Source organism: Anomalospiza imberbis, chromosome 4 (assembly GCF_031753505.1).
Source record: "Anomalospiza imberbis isolate Cuckoo-Finch-1a 21T00152 chromosome 4, ASM3175350v1, whole genome shotgun sequence".
NCBI lineage: Eukaryota > Metazoa > Chordata > Aves > Passeriformes > Viduidae > Anomalospiza > Anomalospiza imberbis.
In genome coordinates this window covers 41,318,455-41,341,615 of record NC_089684.1, presented here as the reverse complement: position 1 = coordinate 41,341,615, position 23,161 = coordinate 41,318,455, and the positions used below count along the sequence as shown (strand labels likewise).

The window sequence follows — 23,161 nt, the reverse complement described above, 5'->3', positions numbered from 1 at the left end:
GTTCTGAAAAGGGAAGCTTTATACGTTGGCTGACCTAAATACTCTTTTGGTAGTCTCTTACTCACTATGTAGGAAAAGGAGACATTCACTTCCTTGCTGCCTGTGAGAGCTTTGTGGGACATAATCTTTCTTATTTTCCTTGTAAAATTACTTTTTTGCAGTTTATTCCACAGATGTGATACAAGACTGTACAGGACTAAGAGGCTGATAACAGTATGTTGGGAGAAAAGTCTTGCCTTAGTAGTTACATTCTTGTTGTATCTTCTCAGCTGCCCACAAAAGTCTGCATTTTGGAATTGCAATGAGGGAGTGCCTTAGACTTGGGAGCTATTTTGTGGCATTGCTCTTCACAGGAGGAATCAGCAAAACCTTTTGGGTTAAAAACAGGAAAGAAAAAAGGAAAAAGTTCTAAAAGCAGACTGTGGGGTGGTGAGTTCTCACTGGTCCAAATGCTGTGTGAGTGACAGATGTATTTTTTAACCTGTGGATGCAAACCACCTGAGGGCAAATAAATTCATGTGCCCCCTGGGCTACAGCAGCAGAGCCTCAGAAGTATGGTTCTGAAGCTTTGTGAGGTTCACAGGTAGACTTGGTGGTGGTCCAACAAAGCATACCTTTATACTTTTAATTAATCTTTACCCTGCATTGAATCCAAGCATAAGTTTAATATTCACAATATTACTTTTTAAGTTTCTCTAGGCCTTCAAAGAAAAAGCCATACCATGTTAAAAGTACTAATGCAAAGGTATGCAGAGGTGTGTACAAACTTGTATCTCTCTCTGCAGCTGTTTTGACTTGAACTGTCTCTCTTAGTCAAGCTTCCAAAATTTGGGGGAAACTTGAAGTGGAAAGTTTTCAATTAAAAATAGAAGGAGATCTCCCATTTAAAATCATGACTCTGTATTGTCAATTTGGATAACCAAGAGCTCTCTGGGGTCATCCACAGCATTTTGTGATAGTGTTGGCTGAGGAACTTGGGGTTTCTTTTTGGTGTCTGGTTTGTGTGTCCAGCAGATGCTACCCTATTAGGGTGAACTTAGTAGGGATCAAAAATTTGTTGTTTGGGTGAAGGGCAGCCTTTGCATTTGGAAAGGCCGGTGAAGTTCTGACAGTGTCCTTTCTTCCTAAGCTACTTCCCTCTCTTCTGGGTCAAAGTGGTCCTTCTACATGTGGGGCAGCACCCAGAGTTGGTAGTTGCTGGAGGGGAATGTGTGTGTATTATTATTTCTGTCTGCAGCAGAAACGTAGCACATCCACAGTGGAGCTCTGCAGTCTCCTTGAGTGACTGTCCTAGTTTAACCCCAGCTGGCAACTGTGTAACAGTTACATGGGATGACCAAACGTTGCTCCTTCCTTCTTTTTCCCTCCTCTTTATATGCTGAGCATGGTGTTATATGGCCTGGAACATCCATCCCTTTGGCCAGTCAGAGTCAGCTGTCCCAGCTGTGTCCCCTCCCAGCTTGTACATCCCCACCCTACTCACTGGTGGTCTGGGGTGAGAGGCAGAAAAGGCCTTGGCTCTGTGTAAGCCCTGCTCAGCAGTAACAAAAAACATCCCCATTATCATCACTGCTTCCAGCACAAATCCAAGTTACCCCATACCAGCTACTATGAAAAAAATTAACTCTAGCCCAGCCAAAAGCAGCACATTGACACTTTCAGGAAAAATGGTGTAGAAGAAGATATGCAGGTGGACTTCTTTCTCTGCTGTTGCTTATCTCTACTGGATTCCTCCTCTCTTGATGTGATGAATGCTTCCTACAGAAACTTTTGTTCTTATCTTGAACTCTGAGTATAGAAAACTGGAGAGTAGCTAGTCTGCAGCAGCCAGGCTGTGCTTCCGAGGAGAGGTGGTTTACTGGGAGCTTTAGAAGTGAGCCTACGCCTGCTGAGAAGGAAGTGGTGGGAATAACCCAAGACAATTGCATCTAAGAATACAAACCAGAAAAGCCAAAAGGAATAGAACTTTGTAATGTTACAGCCTCTTCCATCTTCTTAAAGCAAGGTCATTAAATTCACCCTTTGCTTCCATAAAGCTTTCACTGGGTGTGGGAAGCCATAGACTTATAATCCAGAAACTGTTGACAAAACCCCGTTTCTTCCACTGCAGTTTTTTCATCTTTTTTCCCTGCCAGTATCTTGACAGTGAAACTGTATTTCTTCAGAGGAAGATCAGATGTTCTTTTAACATTGCAGCAAAACTGTACCACTTAACCATGTTTTGACGCATAATGTAATCAGCTTGATTGCTTTTTAAAATGTCATTCAGACCTACAGTTGCTGTCAGCTGGGCTGAAATTGTTCCCTTGGGGAATTTCAGTATTACTTTCTGGTGGATCACAGCACCTAGTGGTAACAGGTTTTTTTTTTTTTTTTCTTAGGTGCAAATCTGTGTCCCCAGGATGACTTTAGAGGGGAGAGCTGAAGCAAGGTGTGAAAAATGTGCTGGGTTCTTGGTATTCCTCTGCTTTTACAGTGGGGAGGGAAGGGCTGAACAGAGTTCAGCCTTTCTGCACAAGTACCAGGTGGCACAGCTGCACTGGTGTATGACAGGCATAAGTGATGCTGGGTACACGCCTTGCAGGTTTTCTCTGGAGGAGAAGCTGAGGAGGATGAAGTGGCAGCCTGTGGCAGCAGCTCTCTGGCCACAGAGAGCAGGCACAGACTTTCTAATCATTTTCCTGGGCAAGGCTGTGAGAAGATCAGCGAAAAGAATGAGAAACAATTATTATCTTCACTTGTTGCACCTGCTGTTGTGCACATGTAGTATGTGTCAAGGAGTTTTGTTTACCAAAGGGTGATTTCTTAATTGGACACTGTGTGGTGTTTGGATGGATTGACCAATTAGGTCAAAGCTGTATCGGACTGGCTGGAAGTCTCTTAAAAGTATAGTATAAGATGATATCATAAAGCAATTGATCAGCCTTCTGCAATCATGGAGTCAATGCTAATTATTACCCGTCCAGGAGCCTGTGGCAACAGCAGACTGGAAACTGTGCTACTTAGAAGTCTTCCTTCTTGGATATTAGTTGTGCATGGCTTATTATGATTTGAGCACTGCAAAACTATTAGTAAATTGTAACAGCTTTAAATGTGTTCTGTTTACTTTGCAAGTCACAGTGCCAGGTTCCATTAAGAGACAGGGTTTTTCTTTTGGAGTGTTCTGCTTTTGAAAGATTTTATTGACACTATGAGGTGTGAAAATAAGACATACATGTGGCTGTGCTTTTTTTTTCTTCCCTGAGTGTTGTAGCATATCATGTTTAATATTAATGCGATCTCACTAAAATACCAGCTGGTTGAATGTGGAACCTCTTCATGTTATGCATTACTGATTAATTGTGAACTAGACAAGTTTGAGTAATTAAGATTCTCAGTTTTCTTATTGGGGTGTGCTGGTTGTAGAAAATATGGGTGCTTTCATTTCTCCTCCATTTAAAGGAAGTATGACAAAACCCCAAACAAATCAAACCCATGTGGACTCATAAGAATAAGTGACATGGGTAAGAAATTACATTTGGCATTTTCATGTGTTTACTTGCTTAAGCATGCCATTATAGCTCTAAGTAGTCAGAGACCTTTCTTTTAACAGCAATGTGCCTAATTTTCTGTGGCGAGGTGCTTGGCTGCAGCTTGAATGAGTTAAAAATGGCAAATAGCTGTTTTATGTATACTGGGCGCAAAAAAAATTGAACATAATGAAGTACTTGTGAAGTGTCCTTAAGAAAGAAAAAGGCCTCTGTGTGGGAGTGTGAGGAAGGATTTAAACTGAGACAGTCGTTAATCCCCCTCGCCTCTTTTTAAAGAAAGAAGGATTTCTAAGGAACACTGGAGAGAATAATATCACTAATTAGAAAGACTTAGAGATACGAGCATATTGGTTAAAACAAGACTAATAACTCACTCCTTCAGGCTGATTCTGCACTGTGAGTGACTTTATCTTGCAGAAAATACAGATACTGGTTTCTTATTTTCATGTCTGCTTCTTTAGTCTTTCCTTCTCCTGTCTTTTCTCTGTAGAAAATTTTTTGGTGAGGCTATTGATGCAAATTTGACCTTTAAGTTTTTGACTGAACAGCTCGTGTATCAGGAAACAGCTTAGAATGTGGAAGATAATTTATTGCAGGAATTTGCTGCACTTTATCACTCTTTGAAACTTCCAAGGCCTTTTAAAATTCCATCTCTCTAATCTTACCCTTTACCATGGGGAGGTTCTGCTTGTCAAGTGTCTGCATGAGGTGCTTGATGGTGAGGCTGAGGAGGTGGTTGCCTTGTAAGTGCCTTGGTGTGTGAACAGTGAACAGCTACCCAGCAGGGAGGGGGAGGTCTGTTTGTCTTTTTTTGTATTGCACCAAACTGTGTCCTGTGTTAGTTGGCACAGCAGGTGCCAGCATGGATAGCACTCCAGAGCTGGTCCCGTGTAACAAGCAGCTCCCTTTCCCATCTCTCTGCCTGCCTGCTGCCAAAGGGGGATTGCTAAGCAGAGAGTGCAACCCCCTCCATTTCCTCTGGCTGTCCTCTGCCTGCTGCTTCTGTCACCACATTAATATGGAGCAGTTGAAGTCACTCAGTTGACTGTGGGCGAGCCTGTGCTGGATGTGCAGCTGGATGTAAAGACCACTCAAACACACAGGCAGGGATGTTAGCCATGGAGAGGGGCAGCACCGAGGGCACAGGTATGTCTGGTCTTTCTGCCCTGCCATCTTCAGTATATCCAAATCCTGCCCTTGTCATTTCCTGGATTCTCCTTACTAGGCTCTCTGTCCCACTGGGATAATTCTACTTTCTCTCTGGGTAGATAGAGTGATGCTGTTTTTAAGCTAATGGTCTGGCTCCATTGAGTCATTAAGCAAGCACACTTCATTGGTGAAAGTTGTGTTCAACAGGCTTGGCTTTTAAGGTCAGTAGATCTCTGTGTAACAAAAGGGCAGGTATGCACCTTTAAGTATGTCATACAAGCCAAGCTTTTAAGAATCACAGCAGGGGTTCTTTGCACATGATAACTACTGGTACAATAAATAGAGCAACTCAGATTATCATCATCATTATCATCTTGAAAGTTTCTGTATTAGCTGTTTCTTTTTTGGAAAAAGTCAAGTATTTTGCCTAAAATAATGTAGAGGTTACTAAATTTGGGTTAAAAAGACATGAAATCTGAAGTCATCTTGACAGGGATTTCATGTCCTAAATTGATAAACCAATTTCACAGGCATAGGACTGGTATTTCTCTTTGCTTGTAATATCAGTGCCTTTTTACTTGGATGTAAAGAGACTATGTGGTGAAACAATAGCCAGATTTACTACAGTAGGTAATATGTTTTTTCTTGAAACAATGTTCATCAACTTCAGAGAAAGCAGTTCCTCATAATCTTTTTATGAGTTCTCCTCAAGAACTGCAAAAATAAATAAAAGGGAGGATGTTTGAAAACATACCACAGAAAGCTAGCAAAACTCAAATGAACTTTGCTTCCTTAGAACATACAGCTTGAAGGAGAAAAAGAAATCCTGATGGGACTTTGCTAACTATCTAGATTCTCAAAACTGCCTGAAAATACCTAATAAACTATTGAAATTCAGTCTTTGCTATTGCAAAGTAGCTTTTTCAAACTTCTGTGTGACTGAAATTATTGGTTTATGTTTAAAACTGTGACTTCTAGTTTACCAAGGTTGTTGCAAAACATTTTGTTTCTTCTTAGTGCAGTAGATCTGGCAAGTGCCTCAGTTCATGCTTTTAAGAAAAACTGTGAAAGGTAAAGAGAAACTGCTTTGGAGATGCCCTGCACACTTTGTCTCTCTCCATGTGAAGAACAGATTTTTCCCTCCTCGTGCATCACCTGTGTTAAAGAAACTTTCATGAAATAATGTATTGTCCAGAGATAACTGGACACCTCAAGTCAGAAAATGTAAAACTAACCTTGGCTGCTGTCATGTTCTGGATACTTATGTTCTCATACTGAAAAGAAACTTAACTCTTGCACTATTTCTGCTTTTAGGAATTTTTGTACTGATTTCATTTTAAGAGAGGAACTCTGACTATGCTTTCAAGTTCACCCAGCAGTAGTAAACACTCACATGAAGGTCTTTATTCTGTGTTTTTGTTTTGGTTTTCTGTTTTGTTTTTGGTTGGTTGGTTGGTTTTTAACTGTACACTTTAGGAAAGGTGCTTATATGACTGATCTGAGATATGAGATATCTGAGATATGAGATATGGGATCTGAGATATGTCTTGATTTTTGTAAATTCTTGTGTCTTATACATGCAATTTTAGCTGTAACTGCCTTTTGTTTTATAAGGCTTGCTCAAGCACTTTCCTCAGCCTGTATTTAACTATCCAGTTAAAAGCATTGGAGAATAATTGGCAAAGTATGTTCTGAATGGCAAATCTCTGTAACAGCCCATATAAAATACAACCAGGATCTCTTACTTAGGTGTCAGGATCTGACAGTAATACAAAATGAGAATATCTGTAGAGAGAAGTGAAATAGTTTCCAGTCACTTATTTCAGTATGACTTTCTGTATGCTTAATTAAAAAAAAAACAAAACAACAACAGAATATTAAATGTCCCAGAGAGGACTAGGGAAATGGCAAGGTTTTCCACCTTTCCAGTATGTCAAACTAGATGACATAGGCATAAAACTGAGTTTGAGCTCTGTTTAGGTTTTAATATTTTTTCTGTGTGCATGCTTCTCCTGCTGTATGTGGTTTTTTTAATACTTCTTAGGAGTATCAAGAATATCACTTGTGCTTTATTACAAATTGTTTATTCATGGCACAAATACCAACCTCTTTGCTTCATCTCAGTATGAACAAGGACTCTGCTCTAATCCATAGCTATTGAAGTAATTATTTGTAGCTCTCAGATTAAAATTTACGGTTAAAATATTTACATAATTTCTGTTGAAGTATTTCTTAGCCTTTCATAATATAAGACAAAAGAAATATGTTGACTGATGGGAGTTGGTGCTTTCTCTTTCCTTTCGGTTGTTTACTCTACAAATTTGGTTTTATTCCACATGAACAGGATTACAGTGACAACATGGGTTACGTCTTTCCTAACATATCCCTAGTAAATAAGATAGATGTGTATTTCCTAGTGATTGACGTGAGTCAATTGCCTAAATACTATGATAGCCGAGAGATGTCAAATACAAGAGTTATTAGTTTGGACTCCATGCATTGCCTTTTGTTGTCAGTTGATATTTTGCACATGTAAACCCGAAGTCAGTGTGGTAACTGGAGTTTCACCTGGTGGGTTTTGTTTTGTTTTGTTTTGTTTTTTTCTTCTTTTTAACTTCTGAAAAGCTGAGACTTGGTTTGCCTTTGGAGCTACTGCTGTTTGTGCTGGGCTGCTAAATGTCTAAAAATGAACTGAAGTTGTGGCGAAAACAGTAGCCTATAACCAAAATTCTTGGAATTTGCAGGTGTGGGCAAGGTCTCTTTGAGATTGCTGTGATACTTTTGAGCCTGCAGGTGATAGCAAAAATAGTCTTGCATTCAGATGGTTCTTCAGAAAAATTCTTGCATGTGACGCGAAAGAGAACTAACAGTGTGTAAAACAGATGCTTGAATGTTTTTGCATATGTGTTGGCCAGTGAAAGACCCTCTACAGTTTACCAAATGTATGAGATTTGTTCAAAATAATAAACCTTCTTTTTTGATAATCCCTTTGTAGAGCTGCTGGTTGTGCTGCACAGAAGGGGAGAGGAAACTCGAATGGCAAAAGAGCCTTTTTTTTCCTTTTTGCTAACACAGTTATTAATCCAACCCATTTTTATCATAATAAGAAATGTTTTCTATGTTTACTAAAAAGGATCCTTGCTTAGTATGTGGCTTAATTTTTGACTCCTTGAGCTATTCTTGGTTTTATCAAGACCAAGATGAGAACTGGAAAAAAGGAATACAATGCTCTACTGTCACTTGTATATACTGTAGTAAGTCTCAGCAGTATTGAATCATCCAGTATAATTCTGATTGTTTCGCTCAGTTCTTCACCATTTTTAGAGGATTCCCCCTGCCTCAAGACTATTTCCCTCATTTAAATTCTTTGTCTGTTATCATTTAGTCTGAGGAAAACAGTCATCCTTATTAACATGAAACTGAGGTCATTTTGATGTCATTCTTCAGAAAGAATTTAAATTTCTTTGTAACAGGACACTGCTGTGAAAACTGACTCTTTAAAATGAACTACTTTATTTGCATTGTCATTTCAGCTGGGCCTTTAATCAAAGGCAATTCAGTTAAGTCTCTACATTGGCTTTAGTCTGTGAAACTTATTATAATTTTTTTCTGAATAGTTGGCAGTGTGATCAGTATTTCCGTGACTTAGTATTCAAATAGTAATGGCAGCAGTGAGGAGATGATGAATTGAGGCAGTTGCCAAAAGTAGCAGTCAGTTTCTTCTCTAAATGACAGTCACAGTGCTAAAATACAGCAAGAGCAGTCACAGTCCAAAAGAAGCACATCAATAACAGTTTAAAATCATAGCATCACATCTTGATGGCATCTTTTGTTTTCTTAATGGAAGAAATATCATCAGTGTGTTATTAGGCCAGTTCTAGTCACCCATTTTTACAAATTGGTAGCAGAAGACTTCTAAGATTCCTTTGTTGGCTCTGAGATGTAGGACACAGCTAATTAGCAAGCTCCTACATTTGAAGCATCTTCATTAAAGATAATGCTTAATCATGGTTAATGACAGTATTTATTATAATAGTGGATAGTCTGGAGCTGCATCAAATAGTGATTTGTTACTCAATGCTGCTGAATAATTAGGTTGTTCCAGTAATTACCCTGTCCCATGGTTATTTTCTTGCAAGAACATCTTGTATTGGAATATTCTGACTGGCTTGCTGTGGTTGCACTGATATATCTTGATCCTTTCTTGAACACGTAAGATTCCCAGATGACACAAGCTGTCACCCTCTTTCCTAACTCCTCCTCACCCATGATTCAACTGTTTATTATTTTCTGCCCCACACCAGGAAATAGGACAGCTCTTAGAGATCAGTTGTTCTGTCTTGCAGGATGCGTAAAGTAGAGACAACATTTTCTTCTTAGTTTTCTTTCAGAGATGATGTAGGTTATCTCCAAGCAAGACTAACCTTAGGCTTTTGAGACGCTGTAATGGTAAAACTCTGCTGTGCAGAATTTAGCCATCTCTTTTTGCTACACATGCCCAGTCATTACTAGTGTTTTGTTTCATTGACACAATTATCTTATGTAGAAAAAATGAGTTACTTTTTATAAGTATAATTTAACAAGCATTTACACAATATGACATGGCTTAGATGACCCTTAATCACTTGTGATTCAACTTGTTGGATGAACAAATTTGCCAGTACTTATTTTATGGAAAACACAGAAACGAAACTTTAAAATTAAACTGTATATAGCACAACTGCATCTCTCAGACAACTGTGTGTCATATTGAGCAATGCTGGGAGGCCAGTTGATTGCAGGAAGTCTAAAAATACTTTGTATAAGTTCATTGCCTCAGACACACTTGAAGTGACTTGAAACTCTAATGCATGCTTGTTAATATCCCACACCTTGTAGTTCCAGGGTTTGGAACAGAGAGTCTCTCTAGAAAAAGCAGTGAAACTCTGAATTTGCATTTAGAATGATGTGCCTAGGCAGTCAACTGTCTCATCCTGTGCCGAGTTACTGCAGTCTCTCTTTCCCTCTGTAAACATCTGGGATTGTGATAATTTTCTAGATTACTGTGGAAATACAACAGGATGTTACACTTGCAGGAAATCAATTGTTGTTCTCCCTGTCCTCCCAAGATACAGGTGTAAAAGTGGGTGTGCACCAATGCACAGCTGCAGGGAGATTCTTGGAGGATGAGCAAGGGTTGTTTTCTTTATGATCTTAAGAGGCACCTCTGATCAAGTATAAATAAATACAACCAGCTTTCCCTTTTAAGTTGGAATCTTGAAGCCAAAGCATCAGAGATGCAGCCACATGCAGTCTGTACAGATATCCTTCCTGCAGATGGCCTTGGATAACTGTGGCCCTAGGAGGAGGTTCAGTGGGTGGTGAGCAGGACAGGGCACAGAGCTGGCCCTGTGTGGGCAGGGCTTTGCTGAAACACACACGGTATATTACTGCTAGCTAATGCTACTTCAACTCGTCAGGTCTTGGGGCTCATTAATCAGTTTTTTCTCTTATTGCAGGTGTGTTTCTTCCATGGTATTTTGCACCTGGAACAGTTTACCTATATGTGCAGCCGTGCCTATATATATGTCTTGTCTCTGATTTCATGTGTGTACTTCAGTGCTTCCCCCTCTTCCATAAAACTCACTGTGCTTTGTGAAACATTACAAGTGTACTTTTAGTGAGTAAAATTAATGAGACTGTTCTGTTTTTCTTTTTGCTTATAAATTTATACCGTAAAATCTCATGTAGTTTTAATTCATATGTTAGTGAATGACTACTTGGTACTCTTGGAACAATGGTTGAAATCACTCTCTTACCACATGTTAGTAATTTATAATTGTAAAATCATGTTGTTTCTGGTGTATGCATACCATATCTCTCTGTGTGTAATAATGTACAACGGAAATTAGGGGCAGGAGGCAGATTCCAAAAAAAAAGATGTTATCCTTTATTTTCAGCTCTGAATCTGCACTACAGAGATGAAAAGATATCACAGGTTGGTCATTAGCAACATCTGGGGTCTAGAGCTCACTCTGCTAAAGCTCTGCTGCCTCTGAAGACTTGTCTAGGCCAGCCTTTTATTTTGACTATTAGTAAGACAACACCCTGGAGCTTCTTACTCTTCAGCTGATCTGTCCCCTGGTAATGGTTGTTCCCTGCTTCCCTGTTCCCTGTCTGAGAGAGCTGGCCAGGGGATAAGATCAGTAGAAGTGGTCAGGGCTCCCTGCTCTGAGCAGTTGGGATACATTGATTTTGTCAGCCTGTGTATAAATGTGTGTGTGTCCCTCGTCTGGTGCTGTTCAGGGAGGGCGTTCGGTGTGCTGAGCAGGAGCTGCGAGGGCAGGCTGAGATATGCCTTGCTACAGACGTGGTCTTGGCGGTGCCATGCAGCAAATATGTTGAGGTTTGTGGTTCTGAACTGCATCCATTGCAAATCCTGTAGGCAAAGTTTGAAAGCATGCTGGCCTGAGGAGTGCCTGCACTTTCCCAGGACAGACTCTTTTAAATATTCAAAAGTACAAAAACACCCAAACAACCCCAATCCTATACGTAATGTGGTCAAATGTCCACCTCCAGAAGCATTTTCTCATCTTTAAAGTTTTCTGTGGGTGTAAGTTCCAGTGCAGCTTCACACTCTGCTTCATCATAATGAAGTCAGACAGAAATTACTGTCAGGTAGGAAGATATTTCTTTCAACATTTCCACCTATTGCAATGCCCTGGTTAGAAGTGTGGAGCAATCTGTATGTTCTCACCAGAAATAGCGTGTTTTTATAAACCAAAATGACTTGTGTGGCATCAAGCATTATTGTGGTCTTGCATACCACGCTTGAGATAATAATTTCCTGATATGTGACAGTAATTGGAATTTTTTAAAAATTATTTTTATCATTGCTGTTCCTATTCCAAAACAAATCCCTATTTTCTACTTGTCCTGCACTGAAAATCCGTTTCTTCCTGTCTTTCATTCTTTTCTATTCACTGTTTGCTTGCATGTTCGTGCAATTTTAAGACACTTTTCTTGCACTAGGAGAAGTATTTTAGAGCTTGGAGATGAACAAGAATAAGCAAATGCAGGAATTTCATGAATCTGTCGCTTGGTTTCTATCAAAAAGAAGGCAATTTCTTAATTTAGTCTTAGTCTATTCTGAATGATAGGTCACCTGTATGCATACCTTCAGTTCATACCTTCTGCTCTCTCCTATCCCTCCTCCTCATTCCAGATCATCCAGAAAAATTAACAGAAAGGTGAACAGTGATTTGATATGTTTGATTTTTTTTTTTCTGGGCAACTTCTTTTCCTCCTTTTTTATCCTCTGAATACTCTTGGTGATTCACTGGTCTTTCACCATAATGAGCTAGTACCTGGGTATCTCTGTGATATGCAGACTGGGTCTAGTCAGCAGCACAGTGTGCTTATTTCTGGCCATGTTGTGCCTTTCTGTTGTGAATAATAAAAATTATTGTGGGAGAAAAATGGTCCCACTGATAAATGAGTGACAGAAAGCCAATAAATTCTGTGCTCTGCTATTAGAAATGATATTAGAAAAATTATTTTAGAAATGAGTTCTCTCATCCTAATGCAGCTCCCCTGGGCTTTATGTGACTCTCCTACCTGAGCTTAGAGTTACTTTAATCTAAATGACATTTTTATAGAGCATCACACAGAGGCATTAAGCAAACTTGGGATGCATGGTAAAACAAACTTAATATAAAATTGATCTCTTGTTGTTTTGTTTGGGGTTCTTTTTGAGAGTGCAACACGCACATTTTTTGACTTTTCATTTAATTAACATTTTGAATCCCTATGAAAACTAACTCAGTAACATCACGAATCTTATTACAGGTAGATTATCAAATGAATTTCAAAGTTTTAGGTTGCCTAACATCTTCCATTATAGTATTGTCTTAGCTAAATCATGTTTTAACTGGTTATGCTAATGACTTTTGGTCCTGGATATCTGTTTTAAGCTCTGTGTGAGAAAAGGAGTAAAAATGAGATAATTACTGGTTTGTTTAAGCAAGATGTCCTTCTTTGTCCTCTACCCCTCTTAACTTTTTTCAGTAGCAAGGCTGAGAGACCTTGGAAGGCATTTCAGTGTTTTTCAACAAGAGTTTTTTAGGGGAGGATGGGAAGGAAAATCTTGGTCTCAGAGGGAAGAGACTTTTGGATTATTGTTCAAAGTCAAAAACAATAGAAAGTTCCTGGATGGGACAGAATTAAATATTTAATTCTATTAACAGCTCAGCATTGTGAAGACAGACACTTTTGCACTGCCAGTGTTCCATGCTTACAGAGACCAGCTAACAGTTGCCTGTTCTTGGTTGATTTCGGTGTTATGCTAGTGGCAGAGTGATAATGCATTTTTAATATCAATATTTGATACTTTAGATGAAATAAAACATTATTAGAGAGTTATATTTTTTCCTTCTTTTTGTAGCCAAGTCACATGCATTTTCCCTCCTCTCCTCTGTCTTGTCTCCTTTTTATCAGCTCAGTTATTTTGTTGAAATAGTGGAAGAAGCATTGTTGATTTTTATCTAGAGTTTTGATTTTGTGCATTTTAAAAATTATATTACAATTTTATATTCTATTCTGAAGGGCTAGTATGTATTTGGGGAGTAAGGGTTAATTATTTGTAAGTCTTTAATTATTTGAACTAGAGCTGTCTGCCTTCACTTTGAGATGTGCAAAGATGATATCCTAAAAATACAACTGCTTGAATTGAGTATGCTTGTGGAAAAGTAGGGCAGAAAATCTAGATATTTTTAAAGATATGTGTCTTGTCTTGAATGTCAAATTCCACGAAGTCACTTTTTGGTATCTTAATGTCTAAAAAAAAATATTGCTCAGCAAAGCAAGAGTCCCAATTCAGATCCTGGCTTCTGTTGGGCCAACTGAGTCAGTAGCTTACTAGGCAGTTAATTTGGGATAACAAGGTCCAAAGCCTTACTGCCCTGACATTGCCATGCTGGTTTTCCCATTTTGCATTTCCATTTTAAGTGAGTATTCCAGCAGTGGAGTGAGATGCATTCAGAGGAGTTTTGGATGCTTGGCCCAGCAAAATGGACTGATAGTCAGGGTTGCAAATGTGATTTTCTCATTACACTCATCTGTCAAATAGAACAAGTTTTATTTGTACATGCCTTGTGTTTCTTTGAGGTTGGATGCTCCTGGCTTTGGTGAATGAAGGGCATTAATTACTGTAGCATTTTTATGTTGGTAACAGTAAAACAGGCAGGGAGCTGTGCTTTGTGAGCTCCACTTGATGGTACCTGGGGAAGAGGATTGTGCTTCAGAAAAGGCAGTTACTGATGTTCTGTGAAGGTATAAGATTTTTCCAATGTGATATTTATTAACTGTAAACATGTAAATTGTTCTATGTAAACTTCATGTTCTCCATGAGATCTTGTCGTATAGAATGCATAGCATATGTATGTAAGATTTAACAATGGAACGTGGCTCATAACCTGCTTGGTAGAAGTGACATTAATTTTAGGCTTGGACCTAGCAGTGTTTTCTCTCCACAATTCCTTTTAACCTGTGAGGTAGAAACTGTGCCTGGTTTTTGTTTGTTTGCATGGCAGTGTGTCTCTGTAGGAGTGATAGCAGAGTAAGCCGATTAGCATGATTGATACTGCGTGTCAGGGGTCTGGCATAATGGGCTACCATTGAGACTGCATAGTGAAACCACACATGGATGAGGTAATCTCATTAGATGATTAAAACCTTCATTGAGTCTACCAGATTGCAGAGCTTTCAGTTGTATTGCTGTTGGGAACTGATGCTAAATAAGTGAAGTGCTCTCCTTGGAGTGATGCTGAAATGGAGATCTTGATGGGTTTTTCTCCAGGATAATAGTTGCAGCAGCTGGAGACTGGTGAAGAGGTTTCTGTCTTTCTGTGTTTAAAAGTAAGATTCTGCATGATGATGTAGTTTTCTCTTAAAATCACTGTCAGCCTTGTCATGCTTTGCTGTTTGTTGTGAAATTCTGTACTATTAATGTTGGGAGGATATGCTTTGTGTAACTTAATATGGAATAATGCAGTGTATGTATCACTGCTCTGTTTTTGTAGTGTCTGTGTTTTTCCTGCAGGTTGGCTTTGCCTTTGTGATGAGGTTTAGCGTGTCACTCCTTATCCTCTTGCATGTCTTGTTTACAAGCAGTGTGTCAGGCACTTCATGTTCATACCAGAGCTGATGGTGTGCAGAAACCCTACCCAACTTCTTCACATGCTACTTGTTTTAAGGAGCCCATTAAAACCACTGAATTTCAAATTAAAAGTAGTATGCTTGATTAGTCCTATACTTGAGCTTTGCTTTTGCTAGCAAGCTACAAAATTTCTAAATCTGGATCTCCAGTGTTAAAATATTTGTATTGCAAGGGTTACTAGAACAGAATTTTGGAAAGTCAGGATTGCTATTGTGAGACTAGTAGTGACCACTGTTGCTGTATATACAGATTTTTCTGTATTAAAAAAATAGCCCAGTTAATTTGTTGGGAGCTTGGGTACAAACAGAAGGAAGATTTGTAGCTTCCATTTTGTGTCCTGAGCAGTTTGTCCATTTCTTTTGCTTACAGAAAGTACCATATGACACTAATAAGCACATCTAGTGAGACAAAAGCACACGTATTCTGTTTTTTGGCAAGGGAACTTGCAGCAATGTGTTATCTTCTGAATTCTGTTGTCAAATGTGGTTTATTTATTTAGCAATTCTGCAAGGAAGTGACCCTTGCCTAGGAGTTATTTTGGATCTGGTGTCAGAAAAAAAAAAAAAAAAAAAAAAAAAAAAAAAGGCTACCACAACAGACTATTCCAGTATGTGAAGAAGTGGGGCAATATACACACTGTGAAGAAAATATTCTTTCATGTGTATTTGACAAAAAATAAAATCACAAACGTGTACAAGTTAGTAACAGGTTACAGACACCAGTATTGTGTGGATTGTGATCTGCGGAACAAATGCACATCAAGTTTTTAGGTTTAATTTTACCAGCTTACTAAAAATGGCATAGTTTGATGATAGGAGGCATCATCTTGTGATTGATTTTAAAATCCAGGGTTATACTGGCTATCAGTGATAGGCAAATTAGAGACAGGACAACAATTTATATGCAAAATCAAATAAAATTTCCTCAAATACCAACTACCTAAGAAAATAAATGAATTGAAAAGTGTTTTAATATTTTGCATTTTGAAAAAAACTTTTGAACTGTTCACAAAGTGTTATTTTACTGTAGTTATCTTTCTGTGTTGTAGACTGAAGTGAATTGACTCTTACAATATCTGGTATATATATTGGGGCAAATATTCTCCATTTCAACTTTAGCTTGCTCTCAGAGACCTTGGTCAAGTCCTGATGCTTCCTGAAATTATTGGGGCTACTCTATTAATGGCAGTACTTTGCAGGTACTTTTTACTGTAAGAGCAAATGTTATGCAGCTGTATTTTGCCAGTGGAGGACCTGTTCCTCTGGACAGAATATAAAATTATGAAGTGTTTCCATGAAACAAGGCAAGTGTTTTGATTATGAGAATAGAAAACCTCCTTTGTTGGTATGAGTGCACCCAACTTACACTTTACAGAGCGTCTCCTGTGAGCAAAGGAGAGAAAATCAAATGAGGGACCTCACAAGACCCTTTCCAAAGGGAATGTGTTACTGGTTTTACTTCTTCATGCAGCTTTCTTCTTTCTGCATGCTTGATGTGCTTAGAAAATGAACTCCAGGGGTGATATCTCAGCCCTGCTGGATTTTGGAACAGATAAGTGACTTTGAGATCACCAAGACAGAATGTAAACTAAGGAGATTAAACCATGATTGTATTTGTAACTCTGTCTTTGTTATTTAAAACTTACAACTCTTTCTCTGCTTATATAGGCTTGTAAAAGGGCTGAAAAATCCATAATCTCTTTTGGGTCAGATATACTTGTTTCAACTCTGTATCTGTAAACTGAGTCCCCTGGAAAACAACTGTAAGTGACGTGTCTCCAAACACCTCTACTGACTGAAGTGAAGGAAAAAAATATTTTTAATGTAATTTCTTAGATAAATGTTGGGTAGAGTGGAGAACTGCAGTCAAGTGTCTGAGCAGTTGCTGACGAGAGGGGGTTAAGACTGAGCCCTTCTCCTTAGAAAATGCAGTGGAAGATCTAGGTTATCCAGAATGTGTGTTTTGTCCTTATTCTTTGTTCTTAAAGAAAACAAATAGGTTTTTTCCACTGGCTAAAATTCTGATGATGGTAATTTGTGCTTTGCCCACCAATTTCCTTTCACCATAAGAAATCTATATCTACTGTTTCTTTGTTTCTTTTGCCTTGGGTTAAGCCAGATGATTTAAACTACTAGATTGTCTGTCTGTATGAAATGTTCAGGAGTTATTTTGCTAAGCATGAACCAGATCTTGAGCCATCTCTGTTTGTTTTTTTTTCCCAGGAAACTTTTGACATTTCTTAAAATAGTGTGTTCACAACATATTTGCTCCACTGTTTTGTGCTGTTTTCTTCCTTCCCACCTCCCATAACAATCTGGTGGGTGAACCTGAGCAGCACCTCATGCTTTACCTCTTTGCTGTTTCTTTTGTAATGTGTTTGCTGAGCTAGCAGGCTTGCCTCCAAAAGTGCATAAGTGTGTTTATACATGCAGCCTAACAATAGTATCATAACACCAATTTGTTTTACCCGGGCTGGAAATAACAATCTAAATATTGTGAATCAAAGAGAAAGCAGTCATTTGTATATGCCTCTCTACCCTGTCTGCTCATTTCTCTTGAGTGTGATAAAGTCACTGAAACTTTTCTTATGTTCTGTGGGAATTTTATCATTTCTGTCAGTATGATGTGATACCTCTTTTAAATGCTAAGAGAAGTTCAGCTGTAGCTTCTCCCCCAAGCTGCATCTGATGCTGCCAGGCAGAAAGTGATTAACTTGTATGTCTAGTTCAGGCAGATGGTATTGCAGAAAATCATCTGTCCACCATGGGGAGGAATTCATAGTATAACAAACCATTAAACTGTGCTTTTATTGTAGTGTTTAAGCAGAGTTGTAAGAGGTAGAAAGCATACAATAAATGCTGGTTATGCTTATTTATTAGTCATGAAGTAACTAACAAAATTGTTCAGCATATTTTGGTTAAGGTGCCAAGATATTAAAATAAGTGCTTTTTTATTGTTACTTTGATTCAGCGACTTTCATCACCAAAATAATTTTCCTCTGAATTGAAACAATTCGGACTGTGTCCATCAGTAGCTGATGTGAGCAGTTCTAGCAGTATTTATACTACTCACATGCCATGGGGCCTCATGTTTTAAAGTTTATGTTTTTGAACTAAACATGCTGGCTATATCATCCCGTTATCCCATCCTCAAAGTCTTCTAGTCTTTACTGAGTGGTGGTGTAATTTTGCTTTAGTAAAATCTGAGTTGACTTGCTCAATCTGCTGGAATATGTCTTACTTTCTGTGAAAAAAATTTAAATGGGAGTGTAAGAATGGATGTTCTGGCCACTCTGACATATCAGCTTGTTATCAAAAGTGAGAATTCCTTTGTTTCCATGTCACTCAGCCTTTGGCCTCTCTGCCTGTCGAGCATAACAAGTGCTCTCAAATCATGTAGTAGCTCCAGTGAAGTGGGACCTGCCTGGCTGGAGCTGACAGCAGCAGTACAAATAAAGTGACATTAGTAGTGTCTTGCCTGCACAGTCAGTGACAGTGAAGACACAGTCACTCTGCATCAGTGATTTCCAAAATTCTGGGTTGACATTGTTATTATTGGTCTTAGTTCATCTCTCATGATTCAAGTTGTGAATAAGCAGCTTCTGCTTTGCAGCTTTCTAGGAGGAAGAGGCTTCCATCAGAGGCAAAACAACATATTCAAATTTCAATCATCAAATCAGTTGTGTGTCTAACTGTATTTATAAGAATAATGTTATATATAGTTTTAAGAGGTGGCAAAATTTGTACAAGATACTGTACAAAATTAATTCTTGCTTCTGATTTTATGCCTCTTGCTCTTGTCTCAAAGCTCTTTCCATTTTAAGAGTTAAAAATGGTCGTTGTGTAGAAATAGACTACACTTTTTCAATGTTATGATACAGATGTTGAAAAACAACCAGTGCTATAGCAAATCATTATTACTTATTACATTGCTATGAGTTATTACTCATAAGTGGCTCCAGAATGAAAAGGGTTAAGAGTTGAGATAAAGTACCTGCTGAATTAAGTTGTTTTGTCCATTTGAGGTTATCCACTATTAAAAATATTTTGAAACTTCTACATGTGTAGCTTATAATTCTGTTGGATGACAAGCAAAATGAAGAAAACATGTTTTTCCCTTTCCACAGTCACATTGTTCCTGAATTGCTGGCAGTGGTAAGAGCTTCCAGTCAGTAAACAAAGTAGATGCTGTTTACGTGTATAAGAAAGACAACAAATAAAGTAACAAGGAGTCCAGTTTTAGACTTTCTTTCCTGCCTGAAAGTTAAAAATTAAACATTTTTATAGCAAATGAAACCAGTTATGAAACTAACAAAAAAAAAAAGTATGAGAAAACAGTTGTATAATGCAGAGTTTGTTTTTCATGCCAAAGAGCAAAATGTAAAAATGTGAAGTACTTTGCAGACCAGATAAGGTAAAGGGTAACACTTGAATATGCTCAAAACCAGAAAAGAAATAATAATAATCTCATGGGGTTTAAATTCTCAGAGCAGTGTTGGTAATTTAATGGTAGATTCGTTTCTTTAAAGTATTTTTAATGTTTTTCTCTATTCCGTGAAGTGATACAAATGAAGAAATGAACAATCTCGCTGTACTGAGCAAACAGCAGGCTAATTGTTCACTTTTTATTGAGTGCACAGAGGAGGAGGGGAATAGTTTGTGGTGAGATCAGAAATTTTTGTTTTCCATGAATCTCTTAGTTACTCATCAGAAGGATGCTATTATTAAAAAGACCAAGAACAGCCTCCACAAGGATAAATGCTTAAAAGAAGATAAATGCCTGAAAGGTGAAGATGAATGGTGATATTTAAAATGTCTTGAGTTTATGGGCATTTCCTAGATTACAAGAATGATCTTACAGGGCCTTTTGCCTCATCTTGTTCTTTATCCAGAGAAATGCCTAGCAGAAGAATGCATTTTTAGTGAATTTAATGTTGAAATGATGCCACTTAAATTATTTATCCTTAGTTTATACTGAAGATGTTTATATTCATCATCTGTCCAGATGCACAAAGCATGACTTCTCTTATGCTCAGATGAAGCCTTAGATGTGGGATGCTTTTAACTGGTCTAAAAGTGAAACACTGAACACTTGTTAAACTAAATGCCCTTTGTCTGGTAGGTGGTGAGATGCAGGGAGCTGTTCAGCTGGAGCTGCAGCACAGCTGTGGTATCTGGCTTTGAAAATGAGGGCTATGAAACAAGTTCCTCCTTTCATAATACAGCTACATAGAGATATTTTTATTTTTCTCTCTTTACTTCCTTTTTGTCATATGATATTTACAGCAAAAGAGTATTAGTCAAAATGACAAGAGCTGTTGAAGAAAGATTTTTCCCAGCAATTGTTGAAGGAAATGCTTTGTTTTTAGAGAAAATGACATAAAGCTTCCTATCTTTTCACTTACTTAAACTTAGCATCCAAACTGAATTCAAGGTGAGTCTGGGAAGAAGCATAATTATATCTGTCACCTTCCAGTTCATTTGTTTTTGCTTTTCCTCTCTCAAACATGCTAACTCCCTGTTTTTTAATTTTCATTTTATTTTTAATGAAGGTTCCATGAACCCTGGGGGTTGGCCAATAATTTTAGGCCATTGTGTGAATGCTAACTACTTAAAAATAGTCATGGAGTCAAGCTTGCTTCCTCTCAGGGTTAATCAGTTGGAAGCATCTTCTTTTTATCCCATGTGTGAGCAAAGACTTCTCTGGATTGACAATTTGATCTATATAATGGAAAATCTAGGCAGGATATCCTTTCTCTGTTATTCCTTGATGTGATGGCATCAGGTTGTGTCTTAAAATGGGGGAAGAGAAGAGGAGGATCCTATTAGCAGAGTGGTATCAAGGGACTCTTAAACTGCAGGCTGGCTGAGGACCTTGTATTTATTTTCCTTGTTGGACTATTTGTGCTTCAAGCTACTCCTCTAACATGCCAGTGGTGGCTTGTGCTGCTGTGCCCAGAAGCTTGCTTGTGTGCTATTTGAATGTTTTGTGTTTGGAAGTTGTTGTTGGATACCGAGGTCTGTGAGGGGCTTCTCTGTAGTTATTTTGAGCTCTAGCAGACCTTAATGAAATGCTGCATTGACAAGGTACATCCAGTCTTATCTTGCAGAAATGCAGTGCCTGAGCTTACCCTGCCAAGAAAAGAATGTTTCTGTTGTAATTCCATTATTAAAATGCCTCTGAAATGGAGTGGTGCCTAATGTGCAATAGAGGTATGCTTGATGAAGTGTGTACATGGGGTAGCAAACATACTCAGAACTATGTTGGAACATTAATAATATTGGAAAATTATTATGACCTTGCATTTCAGCTTGCTTTTAACTATTCCATGTAATACTCATAGCTTGAGATTTTCCTTGGCGTTTGCAAGGCAGAGGACGTTACCAACCTCTTTGATTGTGGGAAGACCTTGGGTTTGGTTCTCCTGTGCTCAGGACCAGGAGCCTGTGTAAAAATGACACTGACTCTTTATCCCACACCTGCCCCTTCCTTTGTACAGAAAACACAGTGTAGCTCTGGTACAAGAGGTGAGTCCCCCTCTGCGTTGGTGCTTCTGTTCTTCTGACTGTGACCTCTGTGTGCTGTGGTGTAATAGCAGAGGAGGAACCTGGGACGTGATTGTGGCTTTGCAAAATAATAATCAGCAGGTACTTGGGGTGCAAAGCAAAAAACATTAAAACTAATAAAAAGAAATGCTGTAATTGCCTGTTTGGACTTCGGAATCTGTAACTGTCCAGTGTTTGTGCCAAGCTATTGGTATAATTAAAAGTACATGAATCTTTTACTGTTAATGAAGATATATATGGGATCATTGCTTGGGCTTTTATGTGAGGAATAAAGATCTTTCCTTCTACATTGCAAAGTGCATCTCAGCTACTTAGAGTTAGCAAAAGTCTGTTAGCAAACTGATCTGTGACTTTCCATCACCGTGGATTAACTGCAGTGTTTAAATGGACATTCTTACAAGAATGTCTTCTAATTTTATGGGACATATACCTATTTTTTATCTAAAAGACCATATAAATAAAAGTTTTTTAAAGAAAGACAAAATGTTCTAAGAAACTTCTACTGCTCTTGCTTAAACTATTAGTAAACTAATTTCATTGTATATAACAGCCTAATGACTATGACATAAACACAAAACCTCAACATATGCAAGCATTTGTACCTCTGTGTCCTTAATAGTGCCTAGGTAAAAGTTTCACAGGTTTTAGCCCCATTCAACCTAGGATTTTGAGCTAATGTTTTAAGTCTATGTAGATAACATGTTTTAAATAGCTGTTGAAAAACCAAAGCAAGGGAAGTTTTTCAAATCTTAAGCCTACCCCTCATGCATTAAATCATTTGAAATCTTACAATTGCTGTTATTTTCAGTCCATTGTGTCTGCTTCCTGTTGGTCAAAGGTTATGAGGATAGGGTGGTGTAGAGTGAGGTGGGAAGCCGGCAGGAAAAAGAAAGCTTTACTTATTTTGGGGTAGACAAAACTACAGAAATGGCCACTACATTGCTTAAATTTTCTGAAGACTTGAAGAGGTAAACTAGTCAAAAACTGTGTTCTTAATGTTGTTTACTTTTCTGCTTTGTAACTTTGGGTATGGGGAGAATGAATTAGAGTGAGTAAACAGGGACTTCCTTAAAGAATGTTATCTTTGTGCTTGAAATTTTTTTTGTTCAAAAAGAGCTTTTGTTTTGATTTACAAGTTAACTCAGTGAATGCTGTTGCCGAAGCAAGAGCCTAAACCTCTCCACCTGTTTGTTTACTCATACCTACTAGCTCTAAAAAAGAAAAACAAGAGAGAGGTTTTGTGCCATGGAGCACAAACAGAAGCTCTGATGTATTGCTTCAGTACGTTGTGGGTGTGTGTTAGGTGTGTTTATACAGCCCTTTAAAAATACAGTTTATCTTAATACTTGTGCTGTTACTGAAGAGCTGTCTGTGATTCCTTGTCTGTTCACACATCTGTGAATTGGTTGTGGTGGTTACGTTCTACAAAGTTGTTCGTCCTAGTAATGTATGGCGCGAGGGTACTGTTACAGTCCAGGAAGAAGTAGAAAATGTTTTATGTGAACCGATGAGAGCTAGGGGAGTGTTTTATAATCTAATCCAAGTAATTATATTGAAGCATCTTAATATTCAAGTATCCTGGTATGTAGTTGAATTTGCTATTGGTATGTAAGATTGCTGGTTCCTGAATTTCTTAACCATTTTGTTACTGCCGGTATCTAAAAGTATTGTTTGCATTGTTGGAAAAACAATATTTTTGCTACAATAGGAACTCAGGGTTA

General features: G+C 38.2%; 1 protein-coding gene across 9 annotated transcripts in view; it reads left to right on the top strand.

Moving 5' to 3' along the window:
* The window catches only part of GAB1 (GRB2 associated binding protein 1), a 97,392-nt gene that overhangs the window by 24,366 nt on the left and 49,865 nt on the right, over positions 1-23,161 (top strand). The window contains exon 1 of one of the 9 annotated variants that reach the window (XM_068188011.1): positions 22,291-22,408. The exons of the other annotated variants lie outside the window; for them this stretch is intronic. The gene's annotated coding sequence lies outside the window, so the exon portion shown is untranslated. Of the gene's footprint in view, positions 1-22,290; positions 22,409-23,161 lie in introns of those variants that run through there. 9 annotated transcript variants of the gene reach the window in all.